This window comes from Lactuca virosa, chromosome 4 (genome assembly GCF_052849685.1).
Source record: "Lactuca virosa cultivar CGN04683 chromosome 4, Lactuca_virosa_CGN04683_v6, whole genome shotgun sequence".
NCBI lineage: Eukaryota > Viridiplantae > Streptophyta > Magnoliopsida > Asterales > Asteraceae > Lactuca > Lactuca virosa.
The window spans coordinates 111,633,075-111,643,527 of record NC_136429.1 but is presented as its reverse complement, the minus strand read 5'-3'; the positions used below and the strand labels follow the sequence as shown (position 1 = coordinate 111,643,527).

General features: G+C 34.7%; 1 long non-coding RNA gene across 3 annotated transcripts; it reads right to left on the bottom strand.

The window, feature by feature from the left end:
- Positions 1 to 5,093: 5,093 nt before the first annotated feature.
- LOC145168422 (uncharacterized) lies at positions 5,094 to 7,968 on the bottom strand. Of its 3 annotated transcripts, none has more exons than XR_013741863.1 (7): positions 7,782 to 7,968; positions 7,589 to 7,664; positions 7,216 to 7,329; positions 7,006 to 7,133; positions 5,725 to 5,815; positions 5,509 to 5,644; positions 5,094 to 5,435 (listed from the first exon to the last, which is right to left on the bottom strand). It is a non-coding gene; the product is annotated as an uncharacterized LOC145168422 (long non-coding RNA). The 3 variants fall into 3 exon arrangements; XR_013741862.1 differs by having other exon boundaries at positions 5,095 to 5,416; XR_013741864.1 differs by lacking the exon at positions 7,589 to 7,664 and having other exon boundaries at positions 5,096 to 5,416.
- Between the last annotated feature and the right edge of the window lie 2,485 nt (positions 7,969 to 10,453).

Below are 10,453 nucleotides of genomic sequence, written 5' to 3'. Positions count from 1 at the left end.
CATTTCACAATGCTATTTACAAATTTAATAGATATTCCGATGATTGGACTAATTAGAAAATAATTGTTGGAATTAGACATATTTGTTATGATAATTATTTAAGGGTTTACCCTCTGTTATTTTGATTTTGTCCACAAAAACAATTTTAAAATTAGACATACTTATATTAAGTGAGAACTGTACATCGGGTGTTGCACCATAAAATTAGACACCAACATCAGACAGTGTCTCCGTAAGGTTGCAGATGGTCATTTTACCGCAGCAGTGAAAGTGTTATGCTCATCGGGTGTTGCACCATATAATGGTGATACTATTAAAGCTTTGGAGGACAAACACTCTTTCAGACCACCCCCATCCATGCCGAGCCCCATAATTTCTGAACCTCCCCTTGTAGCAGACTTTGACTGTGTATTTGGTTGCATCAAATCATTCCCTAAAGGAACTTCTTGCGGGAGAGATGGCTTGAGGGCTCAACACTTACTAGACGTCGTTTGTGGAGAAGGGTCTGCTATTGCCACAGATCTCATACATGCTATCACTTCAGTTGTTAATTTATGGTTAGTGGAAAGATGTCCAACCATTTTGGCTGAGTTTGTTGCATCCGCTCCTCTCACGCCTCTACTTAAACCTGACAACGGGATTCGTCCGATTGCAGTAGGCACTATATGGAGACGCCTGGTTTCCAAGGTTTCCATGAAAGGTATGGGTAAAGAAATGGCCAAGTACCTTAATGATTTTCAGTTCGGGGTTGGTGTATCTGGCGGTGCTGAGGCTGTGTTACACAGTGCCAATAGGGTGTTGAGTGAACACCATGCTGATGGGTCTCTTGTAATGCTGACTGTGAATTTTTCGAATGCCTTTAACCTGGTGGATCGATCAGCATTGCTCAAGAGGTTAAGAAGATGTGCCCTTCCATTTCTTTGTGTGTGAATTTCTTGTACGGGCAAGCAGCGAGACTTTATATCGGAGACCAACATATATGGTCTGCCACTGGGGTGCAGCAAGGTGACCCCTTGGGCCCTCTTCTTTTTGCCCTCGTTTTGCACCCGCTTGTGCACAAGATTAGAGACAATTGTAAGCTCCTTCTCCATGCTTGGTACCTAGATGATGGGACTGTCATTGGGGATTCAGAGGAGGTGGCTAGAGTGTTGAACATAATTCGGTTGCATGGTCCAGGTTTGGGTCTTGAGTTGAACATCAAGAAAACGGAGACTTTTTGGCCCTCATGTGATGGTAGGAAGCTTCGTGCCGATTTATTCCAAACGGATATAGGGAGACCTTCTTTGGGGGTGAAGCTCCTTGGGGGGCTGTTAGCAGAGACGCAGGGTTTATTAGCGGGCTGGTCATGAAGAGAGCGGTCAATGTTGTTGATTTGATGGGCCTTCTTCCACAACTATGTGACCCGCAGAGTGAGCTCCTTTTGCTTCGATCATGTATGGGCATTGCAAAACTTTTCTTTGGTTTAAGGACATGCCAGCCGGTACACATAGAAGAGGCAGCGTTATTCTTTGACAAAGGATTGCGCAGGTCTATCGAGGATATGGTGGTATGTGGAGGCCCCTTCTTTGGAGACATTCAGTGGCGCTTGGCTTCCTTACCTATTCGTTTCGGTGGTTTGGGTTTGTACTCGGCCTACGAGGTTTCCTCCTACGCATTTGTAGCCTCGAGGGCCCAATCTTGGGCATTACAAGACCACATCTTACGTGACAGTGGCGTATGTGGTATGGACTCGGATTACCTATGTGCTATGACTCGTCTTCGCGATACGATTCCGGGATTTGACTGTAGCGGTTTCACTAATAAGGACACCGCCCCCCCCCCCCCTAAATCCCAAAAAGCTTTGGCGTGTTCCCTTTTTAGCAAAATCGTCCAAGATATGGAAGTCGACTTCGACATGACTGTCAGACAGAAACCAGTCTTTGAGTGTCTGCGGGCGCCTCATGCTCAGGATTTTCTGCTAACTATCCCTATTGATGGTCTTGGCCAGCATATGTCTCCTGTGGAGTACCGAACTATCCTTCGTTACCGCCTCATGATTCCCATATTCCCAATTGACGAGATATGCCCAGTTTATCGCAAGGCATGTTTGGATACCTTTGGGGAACACGCGGTTCATTGTAGAGAGCTCCATGGTTTCAAGTATAGACATGATGTGGTTCGGGATGTTCTCTTTGATGCTTGTCGGCGTGCTGCTATTTCTGTGAAGAAAGAAGCGCCAGTGAACTTTTTGACGGACCCGCAGGAAGGCAGGTCCACACTTAGACCGGCTGACATTTTGGTCTTTGGATGGATAGGAGGGAAGCATGCGTGCGTGGATCTCACTGGGGTCTCTCCTCTCGTTGGTTTGGGGAGCGGGGGTTTCACAGCTGGGCATGCCGCTTTGAAAGTCGTTGCGTGCAAAGTGGTAAAGCATGAGAATGCATGTATAGAAAATCAACATGTGTTTGTTCCTTTTGCATTCGATACATTTGGTTTTCTCGCACCAGAGGCAGTGGAGCTCCTTAATAGAGTCCAACGGGTCATACATTCTAATGTCATATCTCCTAGATCCACAAATGTTGTTTTCAAAAGAATTGGTTTTGTCATCCAGAAAGGGCTAGCGGCGCAGCTTGTTGCCCGTTGGCCTTCAATCCATATGTATTGAACTATGGATAATTGTAAGATGACAAGCACATAGTTAATTTAACTGTACACAAAACGATTCCCTACTAAAAAAATTCTGTAATGAAAAAAGAAATGTTGCTGATGTAAATATTCGATGTTTTATTTTATATTTTCTTGTGTCGTGTTTTCTTACATTTTTATTATTGCGTTACATATTTTCACAGCTTGTAGCTTTTATTCATTCAAATTTCAAAATATAGTACTGACTTTTTGTTTTATGTATAATACTTGTAGTGGTTTTGATGAAATTATTGATGACTTTTAATGGATAAAATATATGCACGTTATTTTTAATTAATGTTGAGTTATTAATATTTATATATAATAAACTAAAGTAACCATAGTCCACAAATTCAACATACAAGACGAGTTTCCATCATATAAAACTCTTCACATATATTATATATATTGTATTGTATTATTGAGTAAAGAAAAAATGGGATAGGTGTTGTTCACATTGACAAAATCATGTATCGAAACGCAAAAGTCTCGCTCCCAACCATTTTCTTTGTTATCTTTTTGGTCAAATATTTTTATTATTTCATTTCTATTGAACGGAATTTTTATTATTTTCACTCTGAACTGAATTTCCATTTATTTTACTTGAACTGGTTGTAATCCTTTCTCACTTGTCACTTCTTGAAAAACATAACTTCACAGTTTATTAATAAAGACAACTGATACATACATAAATCTCATTCTATTTTGCCTACACTATCCTCAAACACTCAAAACATACAAAAGAACCTAACTAATAAAGAGATAAAATATCTAAAAAGAAATAAGAAAAATTATAATCACTTTTTACTCTCGCTATCTTATATAGGGCGTGTTTGGCAAAAGTAGTTGTTAGCTGGAAGCGGGTAGCGGTTAGCTGGTAGCGTGTAGCGGGTAGTTGGTAGCGGGAATTTGTAGCTTTTATTTGTTATATGAATGTTTGGCAAAAGTAGCTGGAAGCTTTTCAAATATATAAAATTACATAAAAAGACAATTGATTAAAAATAAATAAATATATAAATATATTTTTAAGGGGAATTATGGAAATTGATTTCAAAAGCTCAGTGGCGTTTTGTTAAACACTACATGAAGTAGCTTTTAGAATTGGAGCGTTTTGTTTAAACTAAAAGCTAAACGCTCATACTGTCAAACGAAGCTTTTTGTTTAAACTAAAGCGTTTTGTCAAAAGCTAAAAGCTAGAAGCTCTCAAACGCTTATAAAGACTCTGTGCCAAACACGCACATAGAGTAAACTTATACTCGATGTGGGACTGGGACTGAATGACACAAACTAATATATAGTATCACGGAAAGAGTACAGTCCATAACTGCAATGGTACAACCAGCAACACCAGCATCCATAGTTTCAGCTTATTCACTTTCGCTCCTGAACTTTATTTAATCTGCACAACAACCCTTTAGCTTTACAAGATATGACTCTAATAGCAACATTCCTTTATTACTTCAACCTACAACCAAATATACCAAATTAGGTAGTCCACTTTATATATTTCCAAGTTTATGATTGAATTATATTAAGAGATAAACATATTTCTCAGCATCACTCAGTTAAGCTATAATTTTTTTAAGGGAAGTGATTCGTATACAATATTTTTTTTCCATACACAACATTTTATGCTTAATGGAGTTGTGCAATACAACATTTTAAAGCATAAATTGTTGTGTATGGAGAAATTTTTTTGTGTACGAATCAGTTTCCTTTTTTTAAACCTTTGTATCGAACATGTTATGTCTTACTAGCATTTATGTTCTAAAAATTGTAATTTTCGGGAAACAAAACATAGTTTGCTTGTCACATGATTTAATAGAAACTATTTATGTCACTTGTTAGCATAAATACACTACAAGAAAATTTCAATTTAGCTACGGAAAAATTCCATAGCAAAAAACTGAAACTCCGTAGCTAAAGCTGAATAACTACAAAATTTGTTACAAAAATTTTCAATTAGACTCCGTAACTTTATTTCTTGTAGCAAATTGTTTAGCTACGGAATTATAATTCCGTAGCAATTTTGCTATGACAGTTTCTACGACATTTATTTCGTTGCAATTTGAGTTCCATAGCATTTTGGTAGCAAAATCCATAACAATTTTTCCGTAACTAATTCCGTAGCAATGTTTCCGTAGCAACTTTTCTGTAACTAATTCTGTAGCAATGTTTCCGTAGCAACTTTTTCGTAACTAATTCCGTACCTATGTTTCCATAGCAAATTCCGTAACAACTTTTCCGTAACTAATTCCGTAGCAACCGTAGCAAATTCCGCGTAACAAATTTCATAGCAATTTTTCCGTAACTAATTTTGTACCAAATTCCGTAGCAATTGTTCCATACCATTATTCAATAAATTTCTATTATTCAATTCGACTATTTATATCAATTTATAAAAATGCAATTAAGATAAAACCACAAGTAGCAATGTATTTCTATAGAAACTAAAAAAATATCCAATACATCAAAAGATACATATTTCAAAATCAAAAGTGGTTACTAATTAAATATAAAACTCTATTTGATACATAATATTCTATCATTGATTAATAAAAGTTTTAACCTATTCACTCAAAGCTTGTGCAAGTTGTTCAAACTTTGCTTGAACATCCACATTTTTCTTTTGAAACTCCACATTCTTTTGTTGAGCATCCTTACATTTTTCTGTTGAATATCCTCATATTGTTCGAGTTGCGTCTCAACTAAGACAATTTGGTTTGAGACGTAAGTCTTTCTTTTTATGATCCTGCAATATTTTAATATAACTAGTAAAAACAAGAACAAATGATTAATTTGATTGTTAAATCTTATAAAGGAGGTAAAGCACAAAAAATTTACCTCAAAATCCTTTTTCAAAAACATATGAAAACTTTTTTCGTATTTTTGTCTAGCAAAACCAGATCCCACTGCAATGGCATGAAAAATGGACATCGCCTTTTTGAACAGCCTCTTCATGTGCTTCTCTCATTGCAACCTACAATGATTTGAGGGAAGATTTTATAAAGGCTTGTACATTGGTTTATATAAAAAATAATAGAAAATAATGAATCATACTTCCTCAGGTGGCTTTGTACGATCAAAGATTGGCACATAGAGATCAATAGCTGACTCATATGCTTCTTTAACACTTTGCTTCTTCAACACTCTGTAAAATCGAAATAGTTTAGTAAAACACAATAAGAATTAAAAAAAAACTATTTTGAACACCTTTATCCTAAAAGGTCAACATGTCACACTCTAAATGCCAAGATTTCCTTTGTAGGGGGATGTTTATGAGTAATGATGTTTGTTTGGATGAAGTGTTGACCATATTAACCCTACGTTTTAGAGACAGATTTCACAATAGTCATCAATCCCAACATGAGTAGAGTCGGAGGGATAAAAAAGAACAATTGGTTTAAAGGGTAGTGTTTTAATACATTAAACCAAGTTTTTTCAAGCTTAACCATTAAGTCATTGTCTAGATTAAGTAAAAAAGAAACAACCATATATAACTATCCAAATTAAGTTCTTAACCAATCAATCGCTTACATACATGCAAATGACTTTTCACATGATAAATTGTAAAACTTTCAATATTCATGAGCTTCAAAACTACTTTTGGTATAGCTCCTTCAAGGTCAACGAAAAAAATCAGCAAAATTGATAGACATACACTCACGACTTCTTAATAACAATATTTATAAAAGTTTATATTTAAATTAAATACTAAAACAAAAACATTAATCACACACTTTCACTGCCACTAAGTTGGTTGACTGTTTCAACAAAGGATTCATGGAGTTCTGGTGGCCAACTCATGCACTCCTATTGCAAAACCAAGATACTTGGCACATGCCCTCCTATTACAAAACCATATGTCTACACAATATATAAAAAATGTAAAAACTTATATTCCATTTATAAATCCATATTTAACTAAAATGTATACACATAAATAACAAATTTGTGAAGTCATAATTGTCCCGTAGCTGAATTCCAAATAAAGAAGCTAAATTTTCAACTTCATGATAACCAACCCAAGAACCATCATGTTGTTCATGGTGAAAGAAAATATAGGACCAAGTCCATTATACACTACTTGAAAATCAAATAGTTTAATTTAATAAAAGAGTCCTAAAAATCTTATTGGTAAACGTTATTAATACTCCCACTAACTTTTAAACAATGTAGGAAGTATATATTGCAAACCTCCTCCCCATTCACATGTATTAATGCCAAAAGTATATTTCTCATATATCTACAAGTGACAATGTATGCCTAAGGAAAATATACTAACTTTTGTTACAATAGATAAATGTAAGAATATAAAAATCTTGTATGTGTGTTTAGTACCTTCATATGGTTAATGTGATGCTATATTCAAGAATGACAGTGTTCCATCTTCCAATGATTCCTCAAGACCTTCTTTTCTTTTCACAAAGTCAATTGCTCAATGCCATTAATTGATGTAGACACTGTGTCTGTAAGTATTTTAAGAGGTATGCCAATTTTTACTTTTATGAGAATTTCAGAGAAACTGAATTTTTGGTTGACAGAACGAACCTCTACTAAAGTAGGTCTTCTTTAGTAACTTTGCAGCTTCTTCTTTAGCCATAACAGTGGCATTTCCTTATTAAACAAAGTGAAACACTCCTTTCAACATTATCACTAATCAAACTGAAAATTGCAAAAACAAGAAATTGATGGTTAATTATAAGGTAATTTACATTTGCCAGCTACTATGACAACTAAATCAATCTACACACAATGATTGCAATCCAAAAACAAGATGAACCGAAACAAAGTCATAGAAACTCAAAATTATCATGAACTCATGAAGAGAGATAATAAGAGCAAATAAATTGAATATGAAGATGAACAATACAGTACGATTAGCTTAACAATGTTTTAGCATCACAAATCAAATAAACAACACCTTGAGCTTCAAACTTAGAGGTTTTGTGATCACTGTTACGCATCCATTCAGAAACATTGATACAAATCATCATAGCCTGATGGAAAAAACGAAAGTTTTAAACCGCTAACAAAAATCAAGTTTGATATAGTTTTGATTCATAATATATTACCTAGCGATTGACGGGGAATAGAGAAAACCGGATGAAACGTACCTATCGATTGTCGGAGCAGGCGGCGCACGACGGAATATACAAGAGGAGTGAGAGGATCGCAGAGTACGTCGAAGCACACAGAGCACGTCAATTATCAGAAAAATGGTAATAGTCCTTCGATTATGGCGGAAGAGGAGACTGGGGAAACAGGGGAACGGGGGTACGACTATGAATTTGGGGGAAACGAGCTTAGGTCAAATTTTTTAATGAGAGGTAATTAATTTTTTCCTAAAAATATATATATATAAATTATTTATTCATTATTATTAAACACATATAGTTTTTATTAGTGTAAATTACAAATAATATATATAACTAAAATGCTTAATATCCTTAATATATTAACTAAAAAATGTCCAATATCCTTATTTGAAATTACTAGTTTGTTCTGATAGTATTCCTATTTAAATTATCATTGATAATTTTTTTTTAAGATATTACTAGTTTTCCTTTAAAAACAATTTTATATATTTTGCAACGGAAACAAATTTCATAGCTAGTTGACTACGCAATATTTCGTAGCCAACTAGTAACGAATTTTATTTCATAGTCAATTCTCTAGCCAAGTAGCTACAAGTATGAATTTTATAACAAGCTCCATAGCGAACTAGCTACAATCAAAATTTCATAGCATATTTTGTAGTAAAATAGCTATAGATTTTAATTATGTAACAACTATTCGAAATTTAGCTACCCAATGCAATTTAGTAGCAATTTCCGTAGCAATTTAGCTACGGTTAGACATTTTGTAGCACATTTCGTAGTAGAATAACTACAAATTTTTATTTCGTAGCAACTCTACGCAGCTATTCAGGTTTTAACTACGAAATTCAATTCCGTAACCATTTCCGTAGCAAAATAGCTACGACAAGCCATTTTGTCGCATATTCCATAGTAAAACAGCTACGGATTTTGATTATGTAGCAACTTTTAGTAGCTATTCTTGATTTAGCTACGAAATCCAATTTCGTAGCAATTTTCGTAACAAAATAACTATGACAAGTTATTCTGTAACATATTCCGTAGTTGAAAGGCTACGGATTTTGATTCTGTAGCAACTTTCCGTAGCAATTTAGGATTTTTCTTGTAGTGATATAATATGGGATTTTCTATATGTTGGCCTTTAATTAGCCATTTTATTTAGTCCTTTTCTTGGATAAATTTACCTAAGTTATTTCCTATATATAATCATTTCCTTTCATTGTAAATATACTTTTTGTTGATCGATAAAAAACACTAGATGTTTTTGGTGTTAATCTTCATGGTATCGTAGCATTCTTTTCATAGTCATTGATTGTTTGAAGGTAGATTTGATGTCGAGCACTCCTCTCACAATGTTTTGTTTTTGCTAACAACATAATGTTTTGTCTTCGTTAGAGTTTTTTTTGGCATTGTTTCATTTTAGTTATTTATGTAGTAACTTTCCTCATTGGTTTGTCTTTTTATTTGTTTGATGTTACGATCTTTATTAGTTTTTGGTTACAATGAGAAAAGGCTATTTGTTTAGGTAAATTAGTGTTCGGTTACATGGTAAAGCTATGGATTTTGGAGTAATGTTTTGAAAAAATTTGCATGGTAAATCTATGTGGGGTTACACTAGTAAGATACAAGTTAAACCACAAGATGAGTGTTAAGTAAGAAGCAAAATAATGCGATAAAACAACACTACGATTAAAATGGTCTGTTCGATGTGACATACGTCCACATGAAGGAACCAGTTAACCAGGGATCTCTTCTATTACTCCATTGTTACAAAATGAGATTACAATGGAATCCCTAACAAATACATATAACCATAAAGCCCTAGCTGCTATAGGGTCGAACACATATACAACAAAATGAAATTACAATGGAATCCCTAACAACGAATACTTATAACCATAAAGCCCTGGCTATTATAGGGTCGAACCCATATACAACAAAATGAGATTACAATGGAATCCCTAACAACGAATACTTATAACCATAAAGCCCTAGCTGTTATAGGGTCGAACTCATACACAACAAAATTTAAAATAACTAAACATATTCATATCGCGGGGGCTCCCACTACACCCCCCCCCCCCATGGGATAAGTGTTTATTGTGTATAGATTAGGACATATTAACCCTAAGCCTACTCCAAAAACTTATCGATATATGGTGTAGGGTTTCTTCACTTCCTTTCATATTGAGTTATTCTATCAAATCACCAAATTTCAAGTCACACATTAACAATAAGAAAGTGGTTGATTATGCAAAATGGGTTGATGCATGGTAGACTGATAAGTCAAAAATATTAACATCGACCAATGATGTTATCATTCAATTTATTGTTACTTAGTTGGCTAAATATGATAATATTAAGCAAGTTTGGAATCACTTTGATCGATTACACACTCAATTGATTTTTTCTAGACAATATCCATTAGAAACATATATTTGTGTACTCCGACATAACGATGTGATAATCCAAGATTTTTATAAGTGTATTCCTGGAATATGGCATATGGGATTGGCTGAAGCTAACTAAATCTATTGAATTACAATCATTTACACTATACATTGCTAGTAAGAAATAACAATGTTTGGTATAGTTTCTGATGGCTCCCCGATCTGACTTTTTGAGGTCTTGTGTGGGACAGTTCTACATCTACACCTCGACGATTGTAGTTTGATACTAGAACCGCTTCC